Source organism: Prosopis cineraria, unplaced genomic scaffold (genome assembly GCF_029017545.1).
Source record: "Prosopis cineraria cultivar Desert tree isolate PC_DT_omini unplaced genomic scaffold, ASM2901754v1 PC10, whole genome shotgun sequence".
NCBI classification, from domain to species: domain Eukaryota; kingdom Viridiplantae; phylum Streptophyta; class Magnoliopsida; order Fabales; family Fabaceae; genus Prosopis; species Prosopis cineraria.
The window spans coordinates 20,514,074-20,539,247 of record NW_026555341.1 but is presented as its reverse complement, the minus strand read 5'-3'; positions in this window follow the sequence as shown (position 1 = coordinate 20,539,247).

The window sequence follows — 25,174 nt, the reverse complement described above, 5'->3', positions numbered from 1 at the left end:
CCTAACGGTCACAAACTTGTGGGAACACTTTAGACATGTCAAATAGGACTAAAAACACCTGATAGAATATTTAAATTATAAAAAAAACCCTTTATACTAAAATTTGACTACTTGGGTGCCATTTCCTAAAATGGACCCTAAACCCCCAAAATGCACAAATCATATAAGAGTGGCCAAAAATTATTCCAAATATCATATACACATATGAATACAAACACTAAACATTTTTACTTGGCTCAGAGATCTCTGTGGGGCCCACGTACCCACTCTCCCTATCCAAGGTATATGTTTGCCCATAGCATACCATTTGCAATGCAACCACTTTGGCACTTGCTTGTGGAATCACATATATACCAAAATCAATATTTGCTTGTAGTGAAAACTTAGTCTACTAAATAAATCCATCAAAACCACACACCATAGCCAAGTTACCTAGCCACAAGTCTACAAGCAAACAAAAATTCATACACAAGCCATACAATCCACACATACTCACACACATATACATAATCACATCCTACTGGCACCCTAATCCTAAATACATTACAATAGATTTGTTCAAAAGAAAGGGGTTGCAGTTCTTTACAATTCACAAGCAAACCCCTAACTTAGCTCTTTTCCCTATCCTCCACTAGTTCCTTCGCTTGGACCTGAAAATATTGAAAAGAAAGGGGTGAGACAACCACAGTCTCAGTAACAGAGAAATCTACATTGATTATTACAAAGCAAGCCATAATTGAATAAATGAATAATAAATTCAATATAGTATATAATTTAGCCATTTAAAATACATGAATGCATGACCTAGGTCGGTATGGCCTTTCATGACCAACAGAATGCCCCTTGGCACTCTTTAACTCACAGGTAAACCTTATACCTACTTGTACCTCCGTAGGCACAAAACATAATCTAAGGCATGATCTAATCCACCAAACTACCTATGCCCCTTCGATGTGAATCCTAAGCAGTCAAAGCTAACTCCCTCCCAAAGCCAGCCCGACTTACTCTCCATGTGAGGGCTACCTTGGCTTAGGCACTTAACCTCACACTTCATATGTCAGATTCCCTCCCCCACTAAGAGGTTTTGAACACTCAATACACTAACTACTTTAGTGCATTGAGCCCACAATATGTAAGGCAACACTGAGTCCTAGCAATGTACCATAGAATATCAAAAATCCATACCTTCTCATTAGTGAACTCCTACTAAGATCATGCCTTTTATTTGTGTCTACCTTTCCCGAGTACTGACCACTTCAACACTCTCAGGTAGTATAACATTTATAAATCTCCCTTAAATGGTTCCTTAGCCTATCTAAGGTACTTTAGTTACACTTCCTTAAGTGCAATTTCTATTCCTTATAATTACTATATATGTAAACAAATCTCATTTTTTAAAAAACATTATTGTTAAACAATTAGAAAATATATTTTTACTATAATCAAAGTAGTACCCCATAACCCCTTATAAAGCACATTTAATCTTCTAAAACATGTAATGCATGATAGCTAGTAATATTTATTCAAAAATAGCTAAAACAAAGACATAAGAAATATAAATTCTCCTATTACCTCAACCCTTTAGTATTAAAAGGGTTCCTCTTGTACAAAATAGGACTCGACTTGTTTCCTTAACTTCCGAACAAATTCCACCAACAATCCCTACAATATATAAGTGATCTACATCACTTCTCATGACAAATAGCATTAATGAAGACTATAACTCAGACCACACAACTTGGGTCAATGAGTCATAATCTATCATAATGATCCATATATTAAACCAACTATTCACATAATACTACTTAACCACCAAAACCATTTATTAGCCATCACTAGGCTAATTTCCAATTTATATTATTTTTAATCAATTAAAAACCTTCACTTAGTGTTATCAACTTTCACCATTAGCCCTTATAATGAAAACCAAACCTTAATTTAAATCTTATTAAGCTCAAATAGCAAAATTATAACTAAATCAATAGGCTTAAACCATTGAGGAGAAAAACCCAATCTCTCAGAGTTTAATTTGTGTCCAAAACACCTCTTTTCATCCAATTATCCAATCAAAACATTAGATCACTATATAGAAACTCAAAACATCCTTCTTAGGATCCAAAGAAACAAAAGCTTACAAGAATAAAGCCTTTGGGATTAAATTCTATAAATTCTCTCTTTTAAAAATTGAAGAAAATCAAGAGGGAAGAAAGAGAATTGAAGTAGGGAGTTTACCTATTATGTAGCCGAGCTCGCAATGGTCACAAAGCCTCCTAGATCCAAGCCTAACTCCCTCTCTTTCTCCCCCCTTCTTCCTCTCTCTCTCTTGTGCATTTTATTCTTTCCTTTCCAATTCAATTTCTGCGTTCTGTTTCTATTTAAAAAAGCTAATATAAGACTTTGGAAAAAATTACAAAAAAGGGGCCCAACATTTTTTATTATAGCACAAAAGCCCAGGTCAACTTTAATAATTTTTCCCATAGTTAAAAATAAAATAAAATCCAATTTTGCTTAGTAAAATTTAAACTTTAGACCTCTATCAAATTATTCTAAATTTTAATTTAATTATAGATATTTTATTTTATTTTTTTAAAATAAATTCAAGTCTTAAAATTTTTAGGATGTTACATGATCTATCTGCCTATGATTAGGATTGATGTCATAATGGGTATGGACTAGTTGTTGGCAAATAATGTAATACTAGATTATGTAAGAAAGATAATATCCTTGCCAATATACTCTACACCTACAATAGAACCCAGTTAGTCAAGATTCTTGTCTGTAGTGCAAGCAGAAAAGTGCATTTAATAGGATTGTTAGGCATATATGGTATTCTTTTCCATTCATGCTGCTTATAGAGGAATTGAGAGAATTAGAGTGGTGAATGAATTTCTCAAAGTATTCTCAAAAGAAGTGTCTACATTACCGCCCGAGCGAGAGGTGGAATTTTTTATTGACCTTAAAATTTTGATAGGGATTAGTCCCTTATCCTTAAAATTAAACTAAAGATAACCTTAATGCAATATAGGACCAACCCTAGGTCATCTCCTAAGGAATAATTTTAAGTCTAATTGAAAGTTATCTAGTGAAATAAACCAACTAAAGTTTATAGGAATTTAGTTACCTAGCTAATTATCTAAACTAATTACCTAATGTGCAAGTAATTAAAATGCTAGTGAAAGTGAGTGAAATGAACTTTCCTTTTCACAATAATGGAACCCTAGAGATTAGTTAATTTTGGACTAATTATCTTTTCATGATTAGGCTAAGTTAAGCTTCCCTTTTCTCTTGACTAAAGCTATCATGACTTAAGAAAATTATTCTAAGCTGATTAACCTAATTAGCTAATTTTCCTAGATCTTAGATTAAAGTCCCTATTTCAATTAACCAATTGGCAAAGAAATTAGACAACTAATTCACTCAAAATCTTCTCTCAATAGCCATGGTCAAAACAACAATGCGAGTAACCACAAGATTATGTCAAGCTACTAAACAACACAAGTATTAACACCACAAGATTATGCAATATTAACATAAGTAATTTACTAATTAAAAAACACAAGATTACGTGCCAAACAAAGAGTGGAAAAATTCAGTTATGGCTGTTCAAGGAAGAAATTAGATGAAACAATCCTCTCTCTTTGCATCAACATCAAATTCAAATTAGAATTTATAAGCTAAGATGATTAAACCCTAGATTAAGGAATCTAACCATCTAGTAAAAAGAGAGGAGGATAGGATAATGTGATATAATAAAATTTAATGAATGTCTAGAATTAAATTTATAATTAGAAGAGAGAATTTATTAAATTAACTAAGTTTCAGGCTGCACAAAATTATATACAAATTTTCACACAAAGGCAAACCAAAAACTAGGTTAAACTAAGACACTTAAGAAAGTGTTGACTTTTTTATTTAGTTACTCCCAAACTAAAATGAAATTTAAAAATATAATTTCACCACTCATCAACTGGCCATAAAATTCACTTTGTTAATTTTTCTTGTACATTTTTTCAAAATTTTATTTTTTGGACTAAAAATAACCTTAGTGCACTAAACCTAAAAACTTAGGCAAATTTCTGAATTTAATGCAATGCATGTACTTGAATGTGATAAATCATTAATAAAAGGGTCCTAATTAACAAATAAAAGTAGATAACAAATGTATTCTATCAATTTTCCCACACTTAGCTTTTGTACTCTGGGAAAAATGAAGTGAAAAAGGTCCCAAAAGAAATGATAAGATAAAGAAACAAGATAAAAATAGTGTTCAAAGTCACTAAAATACTAGCTCATGAACTTCTACAAATTATGAATCAACGTGGCAATAATTAGGAAAGAATTATGCACATCGCAAATAAACCTTTACCAAGAATCAATGTCAAAGAGTAAGTCTCTCTAGGTTAAGTGTTTGCTCTCATCACTTAAAGTGTATAAGATATTAAATTTCACTCAAAATTTCTTAGGATAAACCCTACCATAAATTTGTAACCCTTCTACATCTCTATCACTAAATAGCACTTGCAATCAAGAATCAAGTGGACTTTACTAGGTTGTAATATGGGTAATGAAAGGATGTCTAAGAAATGCATGTATGAAAAAAAAAAGGGTTAGCATCAAAATAATGCTAAAGTCAAGATATATCCCCTTAATATACGAAGCATAACCTAATTCAATTGAGTGGCCACCTTAACATAATGAGGATAGAAAGAAATTATAAAATTTAATAAAACAAATAGAATGGATGAGCTAGGCAACTTTTTATTCTTTTCTTTCTTTTCTTTTTCTCCTTCTTTTCTTCTTCTTTTTGTTTCTTTTTCCAGCAACTTTATTTCTTTTCTTTTTGACTATATAATTTTTTTAAATATTTCTTTGTTTTTTTCTTTTAATTGCCCCTAACTCTTTGAAAATGATGAAAATAATTGATGTTATGGTATGACGATGGAGGATAAAAGGCAATGGAAAGAAAAACAACAATAGATATCCACTCCCTTGGCTTAGGACATGCAATGAATATTAAAAATATATATAAAAGTGTAACATGCATTTCTTGAGGCAAATAGGGTGAATATTTGTTTTTAAGAATCAAACCAAAAGCTCAAAGTGGTTAACAAAGGATAATCAATAATAATAAGTTGGCTATTTGGCTCTTGGCTATTTTTTATGAATGCCATCTTTCATCTCCTATCATACAAGTGGAAGACATGTGATCTTAAGTAAGAAGTGAAACAAATTTTAGAGGGCAACATCACTAAAGAATTAATCACACATGAGTGTTTGGCCTCTTTCATGAAAGGATAATGTGCCACTCTAATCCATTAATTCAATGTAAAAGAATGTTCATTTCACACCTATTCAAGCCTAAAAATGATCACATCTCAAGCATCAAAATATCCTACTGGCACCCTAATTCTAAATATATTACAATAGATTTGCTCAAAAGAAAGGGATTGCAGTTCTTTACAAATTACAAGCAAACACCTAACTTAGCTCTTTTTCCTGTCCTCCAATAGATCCTTTGCTTGGACCTGTAAATATTGAAAAGAAAGGGGTAAGACAACCACAGTCTCAGTAACAGAGAAATCGATATTCCTTATTACAAGGAAAGCCATGATCAAGTAAATAAATAATAGATTCAAAATAATATATAATTAACTAATTAAAATGCTTGAATGCATGAGATAGGCCGATATAGCCTTTCCTGACCAATGGAATGGCCCCTGACACTCTTTAGCTTGTAGGTGAACCTTGTACCCACTATACCTCTACAGGAATAACATATAAACTAAGGCATGATCTAATCTATCGAACTGCTTGTTCCCCTTCGACATAAATTTTGAGCAGTCAAAGCTAACTCCTTCCCAGAACTAGCCTGACTTACTCTCCATGTGAGGGCTATCTTGGCCTAGGCACTCAACCTCACACTTCATATGTTGGATTCCTTCTCCCACTGAGAGGTGTCAAACACTCAAACCACTAACCACTTTAGTATATTGAGCCCACAATACAAAAGGTAGTATAACACTCATAATTCCCTTAAGTGGTTTCTCAGCCTATCTAAGGTACCAAAACTAATTGTACTTCTGTAAGTGAAACTCCTTATTTTTTATGATCACAATGCATGCTAATAATCTTATTTCCATAAGTAACATCAATATTAAATAGATAGTAAACATAGATGCATTATTATTAAAGCAATACCCCATAAACCCTTCTAAAACACATTTTATTTGTATTCAATTGTTTAAAACATGTAATGCATGCTTGATAATATTGTGTACTCAAAAATAGCTAAACAAAGTAATAAGAAATATAAATTCCCTTGTTACCTCAACCCCTTTTAGTACCAAAAGGGTTCCTTTTGTGTAAAATAAGACTTGGCTTGTTCCTTAACTTCTTAATAAGTTCCACCAATAATTCCTTACAACATATAAGTAATCCACATCACTTATCATGACAAATAGCATTAATAAAGGCTATAAATCATACCACAGAACTTGGGTCTATGAGCCATAATCCATCCCAATGGTACATGTATTAAACCAACTATTCTCATAATACCACTTAACCACCAAAACCATTTATTAGCCATCACTAGGCTAATTTCCAATTCATATAATTTTTAATCAATTAAAAACCTTCACTTAGTGTCACCAACTTTTACCGTTAGCCCTTATAATGAAAAACAAACCTTAATTTAAATCTTATTGGGTTCAAATAGCAAAATTATCACTAAATCAATAGGCTTAAACCATTGAGGAGCAAAACCCAATCTCTCAAGGTTTAATTTGTGCCCAAACCACCTCTTTTCTTCCAATTATCCACTCAAAATATTAGATCACTATATAGAAACTCAAAACATCCTCTCTAGGATCCAAGGAAACCAAAGCTTACAAAAATAAAGCCTTTGGGATCAAAATTCAAAAATTTTCTCTTCTAAAAATTGAAGAAAATTGATAGGGAAAGAAGAGGATTGAAGTAGGGAGTTTAACTATTTTGTAGCTGAGCTCACAACGGTCGCAAAGAGTTCTAGATCCAAGCATAACTCCCTCTCTTTCTCCTCTCTTTTTTGTCTCACTCTCTTATCCGTTCATGCATTTCTTTCCTTTTTTCTTTTTTTTTGTTTCTACATGTTATTTTCCTCTGAAAGCTAATGTTACAACATTTTGGGGAAACTTACAAGAAAGGGCCCAACATTTTTTATTATAGCACAATAGCTCGAGTCAACTTTAGTAATTTTTGCCATAGTTAAAAATAAAACAAAACCCAACTTTTTCTTAGTAAAATTCAAACTCTAGACCTCTATCAAATTATTCGAAATTTTAATTTAATTATAGATATTTTATTTTTTTAATAAATTTAAGTCTTAAAATTTCAGGATGTTACATTCTCCCCTCCTTTAAAAAGGATTTTGTCCCTAAAATCTAAGCTAATTCACGAATCAAAGAGAGAAACATACGTAGGGAAACAACTGTGGATACTCCTTCCTCATTTGATCCTCAGTCTCCTAGGTTACATCTCTCGGAGTTGTCCCTTTGCAAATCACTTTTACTAACCGGATTGTCTTATTTCTGAGCTGCTTATCCTTAGTATACACAATATGATTTGGTTCAGTCCGGTAGGTTAAATTCTCCTAACTTTCAACCTCCTTAGGTTCTATCACATGTGATGGGTCTGGCTGGTACTTCTTCAACTGTGACACATGAAACACATTGTGTAAACCTGCTAACTGAGGCGGCAATCCCAACTGATAAGCCACTGGCTCAACTTTCTTTAAAACCTCAAAAGGACCAATATATCGAGGAGACAACTTCTTAGCCTGAATTGAGCATCCAATGCTCGTCAATGGGGAAACCTTCAGAAACACATGATCCGCAACCTCAAAAGACAGGTCCTTACAATGATTATCTGCATAACTTTTCTATCTACTTTGCACCGTAAGAAGCTTTTGTTGGATCAATTTAATTTTATCTGTGGTCTCATTTACCACATCCGGTCCCATTATTGTTCTCTCACTCAACTCATACTAACAGAGAGGTTATCTACACCATCTTCCATACAATGCTTCATAAGGAGCCATCTGAATACTGACATGATAACTGTTGTTATAAGAAAACTCTGCCAGAGGCAAATGCTTATCCCAAGTTCCCTAAAGCTCTAAGGCACACGACCTCAACATATCCTCTAATGTTTGGATCATCCGCTTAGTTTGTCCATCCATTTGTGGATGATAGGATGTATTGAACTTCAGATCCATGCCCATAGCCTTTTGCATAGCCTGCCATAAATTTGATGTAAACCAAGGATCACGGTCTGAAACAATATCCCTCGGTACCCCATATAGTTGCACAATCTCCTTAATATAGATCTCAACATACTTATCAACTGTATAGGTGGTTTTAACCGATAAGAAATGTGCTGACTTAGTTAAACGATCTACAATTACCCAGATAGAGTCAAAACTAGCTTGGGTTCTCGGCAGACCAGATACAAAATCCATTGAAATATTGTCCCATTTCCATTTAAGAATCTCCAACGGCTGTAACAACATTGATGGTTTTTGGTGCTTTATCTTGACATTCTGATAGGTCAAACACTTACTAACATACTTTGTGACATCCTTTTTCATGCCTGGCCACTACCAATGATGCTACATGTCATGATACATCTTAGTAGCACCAGGATGAAGGGTGTAGCTATTATGATGTGCCTTATCCAATAATTTATTCCGAATAGACTCATTATTGGGAATGCACACCCTATCCTTGAAAACCACATACCTATCATCACTAAACCAATAGTCTATTGTCTCACTATTCTCGATGTCTTGACTTATTTTTAATAAAATCAGATCTTGAAGCTGAGCATCTCATATCTCTTTCCAAAATTCATTAGAAATAATCATAGTCTTAAGACCATTCAAGGAGAGCTCAATCATACGCAGAAAAGTCTCAACCAAAGACTCCATCAATCTATGCTCTCGAACCATTAAATAGGCTAGATGTAAGGTCTTGCGACTAAGAGTATCTGCTACCATATTTGCTTTCCCCAGATGATACATAAATTCAAAATTATAATCTTTAAGAAACATCATCTAATGTCTCTATCTCATATTTAGCTCTTTTTGATCCACTAGGTACTTGAGACTTTTATGGTCGCTCATGATCCTGAACTCTGTTCCATAAAGATAATGATGCTAAATCTTCAATGCAAAGACTACCACAGCTAACTCGAGATCATGTGTTAGATAATTCTCCTCATATGGCCTAAGTTGTCAAGACGCATATGCCACTGCCCTTTCATCTTGTATTAGAACACAACCAAGACCCTTACGAGAGGCATCAGTATACACGTCATAGGGCTTTTAAGGATCCAAAATCACCAATACCGGAGCTATCATTAACCTTTCTTTCAACTCAAGAAAAGCTATCTCGCACCTATCATCCCAGATAAACGGCCTATCCTTCCTTATGAGCCTAGTCAAAGGCATAAAAATCTGAGAGAAACCTTTGATAAAATGTCAGTAGTAACTTGCTAACCCCAGAAAACTATAGATCTCTGTTATCGATTTTGGTCTCTCCTATTGCAAGACTACTTCAACCTTATATAGATCAACTATAATACCATTTGCCGACATGATATGTCCCAAGAACCTAGCCTCTCTCATCTAAAACTCACATTTTCTGAGCTTGGCATATAGCTTATGATCTCGTAGAAACCTTAGGACAGTCCTCAAGTGTTTGGCATGCTGCTTCTCATCTTTTGAGTAGATCAGTATATCATTAATAAAAACCACCACTAACTAATCCAATAAAGGCCGAAAGATGCAGTTCATATAGTCCATGAAAACTGTAGGTGTATTAGTCAGCCCGAATGGCATAACTAAAAACTCATAATAGCTATATCGAGCCTTGAAAGCTATCTTCGCCACATCCTTTTCACTAACCCTCAGCTGATAGTACCTTGAACGTAGATCAATCTTAGAGAAAATTGTGGCACCAACTAACTGATCCAAGAGATCATCGATGCAAGGTAGTGGATACTTGTTCTTCACTGTAACCTTATTCAACTGCCTATAATCGATACACAATCTCAAACTACCATCCTTCTTCTTCACAAATAAGACAGGGGATTTCTAAGGAGAAACACTGGGTCTAATAAATCCCTTATCTAACAGCTCCTCAAGCTGCTTCTTCAACTTAGCTAACTCCAAAGGAGCCATTCTATAAGGAGCCTTTAAAATTGGCTGAGTCCTTAGTACCAGGTCAATTGAGAATTCAACCTCACGCTCTGAAGGTAATCCTGACACATCCTCTGAAAACACCTCCGGGAACCCTCTAACAACCTCAATTTCATCCACTTTACCTATTTCAGACCCTTGGGTAGCAAGCACTACCACATAAGCCTCACAACCCTACTTAATCATCCTTTTAGCTTGTGAAGAAGAAAGAAAACAAGAGTGACCAAGGTTTTCCTCAATCACCTCTAATACTTATTAGTACTTCTACCAAAGTCACTGTCTTAGCCACACAATTTAAGATAGCACCATAAGTTATCAACCAATCCATACCGATGATTAAATCAATCCCTTGCATAGGTAATTTGATCACCTTCAGCCCAAGTCGATTGCCCATTAAAAGTTATCGTAGTCCTACACACCACAATAGATCAACTAACCAAACCAGAAGTAGAGGAAACTTCTATATCATAGGGTAATTGGTCAACAGGCATATCCATTCTATCTAAGCACTCAGTAGAAATAAAAGAATGTATCATTCCATAATTAAACAAAGCTTTTAAATCAAGGCCACAGATAAAAACCATATCAGTGATCAGATCCGATGACTTCCTCGTCTCTTCCTAAGATACCGTATACACTCTATTGGGAATCACATTCCTCCGGTCTAAGCTCTTATGCAAATCAAGGCAGTCACGGATCAAATGGCCTAACTTTTCACACTTGTAGCAAGTAAAGCAGTGACCAGAATGAACCCTACCACATCTATTGTAAGGTGACCTCGCTGTGCTTAGAATTGGGACCTAACTGGCCTATGAAGAACGTGCTGGAGCATTCCCAGAGAAATGAGAACCCTTAGATCTTATATTACCACCCCGATTACCTTAAAATCTTGAACCCCTATTTAAATTTCGATTACTAGAAGCAGAAGAAGACCTGGCTCTAAAGGAGCTACCAGAAGAAGACTAGAGTTAAAACCCATTCTCTTGGATACACAACCAATAGGAACCAATCCAAAAGAAAATTGACTTGTGTATCCTTACTTTGGCTACTCTCTATGTCTTGGCCTCGGCGAGCTACAATCCTCAGGCAATAGTACATCTCATCATATGTCACCTCACCCAATAAAGACAACTACTGGTGGTATTCTGGCCTCATCTTTTCCAATAACCTCTTTACTTTTCACTTGCTATCATTAGAAGCCTTCAGATATGTTGAGAACTTAGACAGCTGATTGAATTTTCTCATAAAAGTCTCCTCATCTAAGTCCTCCTGTTGAAATACATGAAATTTGCCTCTTTCTTGTTTTTGAAAGCTAATAGAAAGTGAAAATCATAAAATCTTTCCTTAAATTTGGCCCAAGTCATAGATATTCCATTCGTGGGCCTAACAGAATCCCACCAATACTTGGCTTTACCAACAAGCTGCATTGTAGCTAAGATAACCCTCTGCTCAAATGTATACCTCACTATAGTAAATAACTGCTCCATCTGATCCAACCACTCATCAGCTTTCTCATCAAGCATACTCCCATCATATGTGGTCGGATTAAAGCGAGAGAATTCCTTTTAAGGTCCAGATATGTCATCCTCTTGGTTATCAGCAACCGGTCCATGAGCTCTTACAATACTAGAAGATCCCTACCTAGCACCTAGGTTCACATGATGATCTGGAACAACACGACCTTTAAGATTTTGTTATATATCTACCATCACTTCAAGTAGCCTAGCCATGACTGCATCCATTCCCTATGGTGGTGGTAGAGGTGGAGGTGGAAGAGATGGAGGTGGTGGTCGTTCCTTATTCCTTAATCTACCTCTTCCCTTTTGAGCTATATTAGAAATGAAAGGTGTACAACTACAAGTGTACAAACCTTTCTCCCCTCCTAAAGGAACAAGCTAGAGAAAGAAAAACAATATTAGTCTAAGTTAGTGGTAGAAAGGAAGGAGCATAAGAGTAATGTATTTAAGGTGCTAAGTAGGAAAGAGGAATCATAAACCTAAAACTAATACTAAATGTAACATTTGTCCTGAGTGTTATCCAAAAATCACACAATTCAAATAAACTAAGTGTGGTTAAGGAGTTAATCCTAAAACTAACTCAGGAAACAAACCATTTAAATCACTAAGTAGATATACGATTATAAAATAAACATTTAAAACTTTTTTAAATAAATAATTTATAGATTTTACTTATAGCGCATGAAAGCAAGCTAGGTAAAAGCGGGGGAAAAGATGCTCTCATAACGGTGTTAAATTGTTGTCATGATAGCCCTCCCAGGCCAACTTTCGAGAGGCTTTGTTCTATCATCCGATTCCCAATCAAAGAAATTTTAAAGCTCACACATTACATTCAAAGGGTACTGTAAGTGTATCAAATTTTAAAAAGATCCAACAGTCAAATTAAAAATTAGACATATCAAAAGTTTCATCATATTTTTGCTGTCATGACAGCAAAAAAGCTGTCATAACAGCACCTCCGGACTAAATTTTAGAGTGCATCATTTCATCATCCGACCTCCAATTGGAACAATTCTAAATCTCACATGTCACTTTTAAATTATACTATTAGTATACCAAGTTTTGGAAAGATCCAACAGATGGATTGAATTTCGTGCATGTTGCAACATCATCACTATTACTGTCATGATAGCTCCTCCGGACCAAATTTCAGAGTGTGTCATTTCTCTGTCCGATATCTGATCGATGTGATTCCAAAGCCTACACGAAGCTTATAAAAGGTTTTACTTGTGATCCAAATTTTAGAGAAATCCAATGGTCAAATTAAGATTTGGACACCCGGATGCAAAAGTACAGTTTTTTGGTAAAAACCATTCTCAAAATTGTCCAAATCTCATCCTAATGGTCACAAACTTATGGGAACACTTTAGACACATAAAATAGGATAAAAAACACCTGGTAGAACACTTAAATGATAGAAAAATCTTTTATACCAAAATTTGACCACCCAGGTGCCATTTTTCAAAATGGACCCTAAACCCTCAAAATGCACAAATCACACAAGAGTGGCCAAAAACTATTCCAAATATCATATACACATATGAATGCACACACTCAACATTTTCACTTGGCTCAAAGATCTCTGTGGGGCCAATGCAACCACTCTCTCTATCCAAGTTGTATGTTTACCTATAGCACAACATTTGCAATGCAACCACTTTGTATTTACTTGTGGAATCACATATATACCAAAATGAATATTTTCTTGTAGTGAAAACTTGGTATACTAAATAAATCCATCAAAACCACACACCATAGCCAAGTTTCCTAACCATAAGTCTACAAGCAAATAAAAATTCATACATAAGCCATACAATCCACATATACTCACACACATATACATAATCACATCTTACTGGCACCCTAATTCTAAATATATTACAATAGATTTGCTCAAACGAAAGGGGTTACAGTTCTTTATAAATCACATGCAAACCCCTAACTTAGATCTTTTCCCTATCCTCCAATAGATCCTTCACCTGGACCTATACATATTGTAAAGAAAGGTGTAAGACAACTACAGTCTCAGTAACAGAGAAATTGATATTCCTTATTACAAGGAAAGCCATGGTCAAGTAAATAAATAATAGATTCAAAATAACATATAATTAACCAATTAAAATGCTTGAATGCAAAAGATAGGCCGATATAACCTTTCTTGACTAATGGAATGCCCCCTGACACTCTTTAGCTTGTAGGTGAACCTTGTACCCACTGTACCTCTACAGGAACAACATATAAACTAAGGCATGATTTGATCCACCGAATCCCCTGTGCCCCTTCGACATAAATCCTGAGCAGTCAAAGCTAACTCCCTCTTAGAGCCACCCTGACTTAATCTTCATGTGAGGGCTACCTTGGCCTAGGCACTCAACCTCACACTTCATATGCCGGATTCTCTCTCCCACTGAGAGGTGTTGAACACTTAAACCACTAATAACTTTAGTGTATTGAGCCCACAATACAAAAGGCAACAATGAGTACTGATAGTGAGCCATAGAATATCACAAGACCACATCTTCCCATTGGTAAACTCCTACTAAGATCATGCCTCCTACCCTTTTCTACCTTTCCCGATTATTGACCACTTCAATACTCAAGGTAATATAACACTCATAATTCATCCCTTAAGTAGTTTCTTAGCCTATCTAAGGTACCAAACCTAGTTGCACTTCCTAAGTGCAACTCCTTATTTTTTATGTCACAATGCATACTAATAATCTTATTTCCATAAGTAACATCAATATTAAATAGATAGTAAACATAGATGTATTATTATTAAAGCAATACCCCATAAACCCTTCTAAAACACATTTTATTTGCATTCAATTGTTTAAAACATGTAATGCATGCTAGATAATATTATCTACTCAAAAATAGCTAAATAAAGTAATAAGAAATATAAATTCCCCTGCTACCTCAACCCTTTTTGGTACCAAAAGGGTTCCTCTTGTATAAAATAAAACTTGGCTTATTCCTTAACTTCTTAATAAGTTCCACCAACAATTCCCTACAACATATAAGTGATCTACATCACTTATCATGACAAATAGCATTAATAAAGGCTATAACTCATACCACACAACTTGGGTTTATGAGCCATAATCCATCCCAATAGTCCATGTATTTAACCAACTATTCTCATAATACCACTTAACCACCAAAACTATTTATTAGCCATCACTAGGCTAATTTTCAATTCATATAATTTTTAATCAATTAAAAACCTTCACTTAATGTCACCAACTTTCATTGTTAGCCCTTATAATGAAAACCAAACCTTAATTTAAATCTTATTGGGCTCAAATAGCAAAATTATAACTAAATCAATAGGCTTAAACCATTAAGGAGCAAAACCCAATCTCTCAAGGTTTAATTTATGCCCAAACCACCTCTTTTCATCCAATTATCCACTCAAAATATTAGATCACTATATAGAAACTCAAAACATCCTCTTTAGAATCCAAAGAAACCAAAGCTTACAAAAATAAAACCTTTGGGATCAAAATTCAAAAATTTTCTCTTTCAAAAATTAAAGAAAATTGAGAGGGAAGGAAGAGAATTGAAGTAGGGAGTTTATCTATTGTGAAGCTAAGCTAGCAACAGTCGCAAAGCTTCCTAGATCTAAGCGTAACTCCCTCTCTTTCTCCTCTCTTCTTTGTCTCACTCTCTTATCCGTTCATACTTTTCTTTCCTTCTTTCGTTTTTTTTTGTTTCTGCATGTTATTTTCCTCTTAAAACTGATATTACAACATTTTGGGAAAAATTACAAGAAAGGGCCCAACATTTTTTATTATAGCACAAAAGCTCAGGTCAACTTTGGTAATTTTTTCCCATAGTTAAAAATAAAATAAAACCCAACTTTTGCTTAGTAAAATTCAAACTCTAGACCTCTATCAAATTATTTTAAATTTTAATTTAATTATAGATATTTTATTTTTTTAATAAATCCGAGTCTTAAAATTTCAGGATGTTACACTGTGCACTACTAGCACTATTCCTTGGTCCACTACTCCTCTGGAAAGAACCTCGAGATTGTGATCCCCTTTGAAAGGTCTTCTTCTTCCCAAAGCTCCTAAAACTACTAGAGCTAAAACTAAATCTCTTGCTAACTCCACCAGTGAGGCCAAGCGATTGTGAGAATCTGCCCTGACTATCCCTTCTCTTCTCAATCTCTGCCTCTCTACCCCTTCTCGTGGCTATTCTCAACTTATTACACATCTCATCATAAGATGTGATCTCAAACAAGGCCAACTGTTGTTGGTACTCAAGCCTCATCTTCTCAAGTAACCTCTTAGCTTCCATTTTGAGTCATCATTCCTTATAAGGTAGGTAGAGTACTTCGATAAGTAATTAAACTTGGTGATAAAATCTTCTTCATTAAGATTCCCTTGCTTAAATTTGTGGAACTCAGCCTTTTTTTCTGTTTTAAAGGCCACTGGGAAGTAAAAGTTCACTTTGAACTCATCCCATGTCCACTTGACTCCACCCATCGATCTCACCGACTTTCACTAATGTTTAGCCTCTTTTACAAGCAACACTGAGGCCAAAGTCACCTTCTGCTCCTCTAAGCATGGCACCACTTTAAATATTATCTCAATTCTTTCGATCTACTCTTTGACTTTGCCCTCCTTCATTGTTCTATTAAAGGTAGGTGAATGAAATCATGAAAAACTCTTCCATACTTGATCCATCAAATTCTGTGAACCACTGCTACCCACAACTCCAAATTGCTTGGGTGTGCTTTCTTTATAAACTTCATCTTCTTACTCATACATCTCTTCCTCATTCTAAATTATTCTACTGTCTCCTCTTACCCTACCATTCCTTGATGCACCTTATCCCTGTACTGAATTACGTATTTCATGCATCAAATTCCTCATCTCTAATAGCAAGGCCTCATTACCCTACGGCTTATCCTTCTGTTGTTATAAGTTCTAACCAACTGGAATATGATTCTCTAGTGGTAGCTCATTAGTCTCTGGTACCACATTTGTATTGGAGGTTACCACCCGTAGCTATTCTAGCGATTCTTCTTCTTGCCATCCTCTCTCCCCTCCTAAGGATGGAAGTAACTACACAAACAGTATATGTTAAATGAGATAACTATGTAAAGCGAAGGTTTGTAATGAATATATATATGCCAACTTGTAGACATAAATGTAACAAGCAAAATCATCCAACACAACAACTACACATACCAGTCTCGAAATGCTTGAAACAAATACCAAATTGTATTGTCCACCTTGACATTACTAGGACAACACTTACACATCGTTATGATAACTAGAATTTAATAAAACCCCTTACAAAAGCTATCACAACTCAAGGGTTTAAAAATAATTAGTTAAAACATTAGGATCCCAGGAAAACCCTTTCTAAAATATTTTTTTTGAGCTTAAACCATGGTTAAATAAACCTCAAGAGGTTGGGTTTTGCTCCTCAATGGTTTAAGCCCTATGACGTGTATACTGATGCCTCACATATGGGTCCTTTTCAGGAAGAAAGTTGTGTTGGTGGCTTATCAGTTGGCAGTGCTGCCTCAATTAGCGGGTTTACACAACATATTTCATGTGTCACAGCTGAAGAAGTACCAGCCAAACCCATCGCATGTGATAGAACCTGAGGAGGTTAAAATTCAAAAGAATTTAACCTACCGAACTGAACCAAATCGTATTGTGGATGCTAAGGACAAGTAACTTAGAAATAAGATAATCTGGTTGGTAAAAGTGATCTAGAAAAGGATGGCCCTGGGAGATGCAACCTGGGAGAATAAGGATCAAATGAGGAAGGAGTATCCACGGTTGTTTTTCTAGGTATGTTTTTCTCTTTGATTCATGAATTAGCTTAAATTTTGGGAAAAAATCCTTTTTAAAGGAGGGGAGAATGTAACATCCCAAAATTTTAAAACTTGACTTTATTTTAAAAAATAAAATGAAATATCTATAATTAAATTAAAATTAAGAATAATTTGATAGAGGTCTAGAGTTTGAATTTTTTTAAGAAAAAGTTGGGTTTTATTTTATTTTTAACTATGGAAAAAATTACCGAAGTTGACCCGGGCTTTTATGTTATAATTAAAAATGTTAGGCCCTTTCTTGTAATTTTTTCCAAAGTCTTATATCATCTTTTTAAAGAGAAAATGAATGCAGAAACATAAATGAAAATGCAAAGGAAAGAAACAAACACACAAGAGAGAGAGAGAGAGAGAGGAAGAAGAGAGGAGAAAGAGATGGAGTTAGGCTTGGATCTAGGAGGTTTTATGACTATTGCAAGCTTAGCTACATGATAGGTAAACTCTCAACTTCAATCCTCTTCCTTCCATCTTGATTTTCTTCAATTTTTGAAAGAGGAAATTTCTAAAATTTAATCCAAAAGACTTTATTTTTGTAAGCTTTAGTTTCCTTGGATCCTTGGGAGGTTCTTTTGACTTTCTACATGATACCTTAATGTTTTGAGTGGGTAATTGGATGAAAAATAGAGTTTTAGAAAAGACATTAAACCTTAAGAGGTTGGGTTTTGCTCCTCAATGGTTTAAGCCTATTGATTTAGTTATAATTTTGCTATTTGAACCCAATAAGATTTAAATTAAGGTTTTATTTTCACCACAAGGGCTAATGGTGAAAGTTGGTGACACTAAGTGAAGGTTTTTAATTGATCAAAAATTATATGAATTGGAAATTGGCTTAATGATGGCTAATAAATGGTTTTGGTAGTTAAGTGGTATTATGTGAATGGTTGGTTTAATATATGGACCATTGGGATGGATTATAGCTCATTAACCCAAGTTGTGTGGTATGAGTTATAGTCTTTTTTTATGCTATTAGCCATGAAAAGTGATGTGGATCACTTATATGTTGTAGGGAATTGTTGGTGAAACTTATTGAGAAGTTAAGGAACAAGCCAAGTCTTATTTTATATAAGGGAAACCCTTTTAGTACTAAAGGGTTGAGGTAATAAGGGTATTCATATTTCTTATTACTTTGTTTAGCTATTTTTGAGAAGATAATATTATCTAGCATGAATTATATGTTTTAAATAATTAAATGCAAATAAAATGTGTTTTAGAAGGGTTTATGGGGTATTGCTTTAATAATAATGCATCTATATTTACTATCTATTTAATAATCATGTTACTCATGGAAATAAGATTATTAGCATGCATTATGATTATAAAAAAAATGAGGAGTTGCATTTAGGGAAGTGCAACTAGGTTTAGTACCTTAGATAGGCTAAGAAACCGCTTAAGGGATGAATATGAGTGTTATACTATCTTGAGTGTTAAAGTGGTCAATACTCGGGAAAGGTAGAAAAATGGTAGGAGGCATGATCTCGGTGAGAGTTCACAAATAGGGAGATGTGGTCTTGTGATATTTTATGGCTCACTGTCAGTACTCAGTGTTGCCTTTTGTATTGTAGGCTCAATATACTAAATGGTTAGTGAATTGAGTGTTTGTCACCTCTCAATGGGGGAGGGAATCCAGTATATAAAGTGTGAGGTTGAGTGCCTAAGCCAACGTAGCCCTCACATGGAGAGTAAGTTAGGCTAGCTTTGGGAGGAGTTAGCTTCGATTGCTCAGGATTCGCGTCGAAGGGGCACAAGCAGTTTAGTGGATCAGATCATTCTTTGGTTTATATTTTGTACTTGTGGAGGTACATGGGTGTAAGGTTTACCTACAAGCTAAAGAGTGCCAAGGGACATTTTGTTGGTCAAGAAAGGTCATATCAGCCTATCTCATACATTCAAGCATTTCAATTAGTTAATTACATATTATTTTGAATCTATTATTTATTTACTTGACTATGGCTTTTCTTGTAATAAGGAATATTGATTTCTCTGTTACTGAGACTGTGCTTGTCTCACCCCTTTCTTTACAACATTTATAGGTCTAAGCAAAGGATCCAGTAGTAGACGGAAAAAAGAGCCGAGCTAGGGGTTTGCTTGTGAATTGTAAAGATTTACAACCCCTTTCTTTTGAGCAAGTATATTGTAATGTATTTAGGTTAAGGTACCAGTAAGATGTGACTATACATATATGTGTATATGTGTGGATTGTGTGCTTGTGTATGAATTTTTGTTTGCTTGTAGACTTATGGCTAGGAAACTTAACTATGGTGTGTGGTTTTGATAAATTTGTTTAGTAGACCAAGTTTTTACTACAAGTAAATCTTTATTTTGGTATATATGTAATTCCACAAGCAAATGCAAAGTGGTTGGGCAAACATACACCTTGGATAGAGAGAGTGGGAGCATGGGACCCATGGGGAGTTCTTATTTAAGTGAAAATGTTTATCATGTGTATTTATATAAATACATGGTATTTGAATCAATTTTTGACTACTCTTGTATGATTCGTGCATTTTGGGGTTTAGGGTCTATTTTGGGAAATGGCACCTGGGTGGTCAAAATTTAATGTATGCATGTTTTCCATCATTTGAATGTTCTATTAGGTACTTTTAGTCTTATTTGACATGTCCAAAGTGTTTCCACAAGTTTATGACCCTTAGGATGAGATTTGGACAATTTTAAAAATGGTGTTTACTAAAAAACTATACTTTTATATCTAGGTGTTCAAATCTCAATCTGACTGTTAGATTTCTCTAAAATTTGGGTCACAAGTAAAAATTTTATAAGCTTTGCGTGGGATTTGGAATAACATCAATCAGACACTAAATGGATAAATGGCACAATCTGGAATTTGGTCTGGAGGTACTGTCATGTTGCTGTCATGACAACAACAAGATTGATGTTAGGACATTCACAAATTTTGATCTAACCGTTGGATCTTTTTGAAATTTGGTACACTTGTATTACCCTTTAAATGTGACGTGTGGGCTCTAGAATCGCTCTGATCTGAGATCAAATGATGAAATGGTGCACTCCAAAAATTAGTCCGCATGTCTAATTTTTAATCCGACCATTATATCTTCTTGAAATTTGGTGTACTACTAATAATCATTAAAAATGATGTGTGAACTTTAAAATCACTTCAAAACGGTGCCTCCCGAAAGTTAGACGGTGAGGGCTGTCATGATAGTAATTTAATGCTGTCATGATAGCATCTGTTTACCTACTTTCGCCTAACTTGCTTCCGTACGCTATAGGTAGAACCTATAAAATTTTTTTAAAGGATTTAAATGTTTATTTTGCAATGATGTACTTTTTTATTGATTTAAATGATTTGTTTCCTAAGTTGGTTTTATGATCAACTTCTTTACTAAGCTTAGTTTATTTGAATTATGTGATTTTTAGATAACACTCGAGATAAGTGTTACATTATGTGCTAAACAAAGAGTGGAAAAATTTACTCATGGCTGTCAAGGAAGAAATTAGATGAAACAATTCTCTCTCTTTACATTAACATCAAATTCAAATTAGAATTTACAAGCTAAAATGATTAAACCCTAGATTAAGGAATCTAACTATCTAGTAAAAAGAGAAGAGGATAGGAAACAAAAGAACTTGGCTAATTTAAAGCTCAAGACTCATCCTCTATCTTCATCTCTCTAAGATTCCGTAAAGAAACTTAGCTAATCTTCATCTTCAAGAACCCTAGTAATTGCTCATAAAGGCCAAACTCTATAGCTCTTGAATGATAGAAATGAGCTTCAATCCTTATGAAAATAGAAGGGATGGAACAAAAATGAAGAGAGGAGAAAAATGGTATGAGTTTTGTGGAGGTTTGGTGGTTGAAAATGTAGGTTAGGGTACTAGAAAATAAAGAACAAAAGAGAGAAAATGAAGAACACTATGAACAAGAGAGAGAAAATGTGAAAGATGAATGAGATGAATGTTGGATCTGAAAATGAGGTGTATGGATGTGCTCCTAAGTGTTTCCCATCAGCTAAAGCTTAATTAAAAAAAGGAAAAGAAATTAAAATAGAAATGGGAGCCTTGTCACACTTGCAAGATGGCAACCTTCTATTGGTTGGTATATGATTCCAATGTATGCGTAATTTTTCATGCGTCATCCACATTTTCAAGCTAATTTAATCTCCAAATATAGCTTAATTCACATGCAAACCATTAGCTTTGTCCTCAAGAAGTGTTGACCTCAATTGCTCAATTGATGCACAAGTCGCATGCCACCTATGTCATATAAATCATATAATTCAATTAAATAGCATTGATATAATAAAATATAATTAATTTCCAGAATTAAATTCATAATTAGAGTGGAGAATTTATTAAATTAACTAAGTTCTAGGCTACATAAAATTATATAAAATTTTTCACACAAAAGCAAACTGAAAACTAGGTCAAATTAAGACACTTAAGAAAGTATTGACTTTTTTATTTAATTACTTCCAAACTAAAATAAATTTTAAAAATATAATTTCACCACTCATCAAATGGACATAAAATTCACTTTTTTAATTTTTCTTGTACATTTTCTCAAAAGTTCATTTTTAGACCAAAATACCCCTAATACATTAAACCTAGAAGCTTAGGCAAAATTTTTAATTTAATACAACGTGTGCACTTGAAGGTGATAAATCATTAATAAGAGGGTCCTAATTGACAAATAAAATTGGGTAACAAATGTGTTCTATCACCCAACATGAAAATCATAGGCTCTCTTGGATTAACTACTTGTTGACCCGAGCACACTTTCGATGATAAAAATACCTGGCCAAAGGTAATCTAACCTACTTACAAACTATAGTTTTTTCATCTTCACACACTTGTGATAGAGGTATTGTTGACTCCTAACCATACCCTAATGGGTACTAGGGAGTTGCCAGACTGCTCGAATGTCCTATGGTAACAGTCCCATGTAATGCTGCACCGGACGTCCCATGGTGTCAACCTGACCATATGGATTTTTCACTCATATATCCACACACACATATTTCCACATATCTCGGGTGAACTCCCACCCTCTATAATTATGATCTTTCACAATTTCATCACTTTTTGTCACATTCCCACATCACAATCTTATATACATCATATTTATATATATCAACTAAAATTTGATAACCTTTTACAAATCAATATTCATGCTAAATCATTCACAATGTCACATTTGAGGTAGTCAAAGTGTCTTTGGGGCTAATGACATTTGGTATTATGAGTTGGACATCTTTGTGTGTGTTTTAAAGTGAAAACTAACCATTTTGGATTCAGGTGTCCATCGCTTAAATGGATGATTGTTTGAATGCAAAACCATTTGCTAGAGGGCTCAAAGAGCTTCGTGTGGATATTTGAACCGCTCGAATCGGATGTCGGATGGCAAAATAGAGCGCTCAGAAAGTTCAAAGGGCTATCATGATAGTAATCTACTGTCATGATAATAGGTGTGTGTCGCGTCATATAGTTGTTGCACCGCGGCGTATTAGGCCTTTGAGAGACTTGTCCCTCTGTGCCATTTGCCATGGTGGACGGATCAATATTTATTGGAAAATGGCATTTTTTGGCCAAATTTTGACGTGGTTTGTTTCTCATGCTTCCGTACTTATTCTAAACTAATTTTTAACCATGGTTTGAGCTCAAACAATATTTTAAAAAGGGTTTTCTTAGAATTCTAATGATTTAAACTAATTATCTTTAAAAATTTAAGTTGTGGTAACTTCTTCAGGGGATTTTATTTAATCCTATTTATCACAACGATGTGTGAGTATTGTCCTGGTAATGTCAAGACGGACATTACACATGCTAATGGCCACACAATGATTAAACAAATTGAAAGATGTAGCTATTATTGGATGATAATGGAGAATGATTGTATTAATTATGTTAAAAAATGCTATAAGTACTAGATTTATTCTAATAGAATTAACGCTCCCCCTACTCAACTGTATAATCTCACATTGCTATGGCCATTCTCTATATAAGGTATTGATGTCATCAGTCCAATTAACTCAAAAGCCTCAAATGGTTATCACTTTATCTTTTTAGCAATTAATTATTTCACTAAGTAGGTGGAGGCCAATTCCTTCACTAGTATAACTCAGAAAGCCTTCATGAAATTCTTGAAAATATATATTGTATGTAGCTATAGGTTGCCTAATAGGATTATCATTGACAACACACTAAATCTTAATAAGAAAATAGTTCAAAGTTTATCTAACCAATTTAAGATTGAGCACCACAATTCAGCACCTTAAAGGCCATAAATTAATGGCACAATTGAAGCAACAAATAAGAATATAAAGAGGACTATTAGCAAGATGATCATAATTTATAAACATTCGCATGAAATGCTCCCTTATACATTACATGGATATCAAACCAACATGCGTACCTTGACTTGGGCAAACCCTTATTCCTTGGTTTATGGTATGGAAGTTGTTACCCCTATTAAGGTAAAGATCCCATCCTTGAAGATAATGATCGAAGCCAACTTAGATGAAAATGAGTGGATATGTGCTTGATTCAAATAATTAAACAGGATGGATGAAAAAAAGGCTTACCACGATATGTCATGAGCAACTATATCAATCAAGGATGGCAAAAGCTTTTAATAAAGAGTTGCAACCCCAGATATTTAAAGAAGGAGATCTAGTTCTTAGAAAGATATTGCCAAATCAAGAATATAATAGAGGTAAATAGGCCCCAAATTATGAAGGCCCATATGTAGTTAAGTATGCTTTCTCAAGTGATGTACTAATCTTGACAAACATGGAAGGAAAAGAATTGCCAAAGCCTATTAATGTTAATGCTGTCAAGATATACTATGCCTAAGTAAAAAAAAGCTTGCTACGTTGGAAACCAAAAAAGGAGGCCTTAGAAAAAATTAGAGCAAAAAATAAATTAATAAAGAGCTCACTAGGTTGAAAAATTGAAAGGCTAGCCTAGGAAAAAATTAAAGCCAAAAAAAAGGAAGTTTGCTAGGTTGAAAACCTAAAAGGGTAGTCAAGAAAAAAATTAAAGAAACAATTTAGAGCCAAAGAAAAAATAGAGAGATCGCTCGGTTGAAAACATAAAAGTACAACCTAGAGATGATCTATTAGGGCAACAAATATAGCTCTTTATTGCAACCTTTCTGGCATTGTTTCCTTTAGAATAACTCGAGCATTACTTATAAAGTACATATCTTTGATAACATAGTGGAGCACTTAAAAGGATTACAGGAGCCATATGTAAAGGACTACCTATCAATGTTACATACATTCCATCATTGCCCAACCTTCATAAATTCTCCCCTATTGTAATCTTACTTTTTCTCCATATAGTTGCTTGTGTTTGCATTACAAATTGTTAGGATCATTTATTTTAAATGATTCCTTATCTCTATTGATTATCTATTATCCCTTTCTCTAATCACATAATAAATTCGGCATTCAAACTTCGTATAAGAGCATATTTTTAATATACAAGCAACTTTTTTTTGGCTCAAACAAAGCTCAGGGTACTATGTATGATGTTCTTTACTTTTATTTAACTAGCATAACTTCTAGGCTATTAGTAACACAA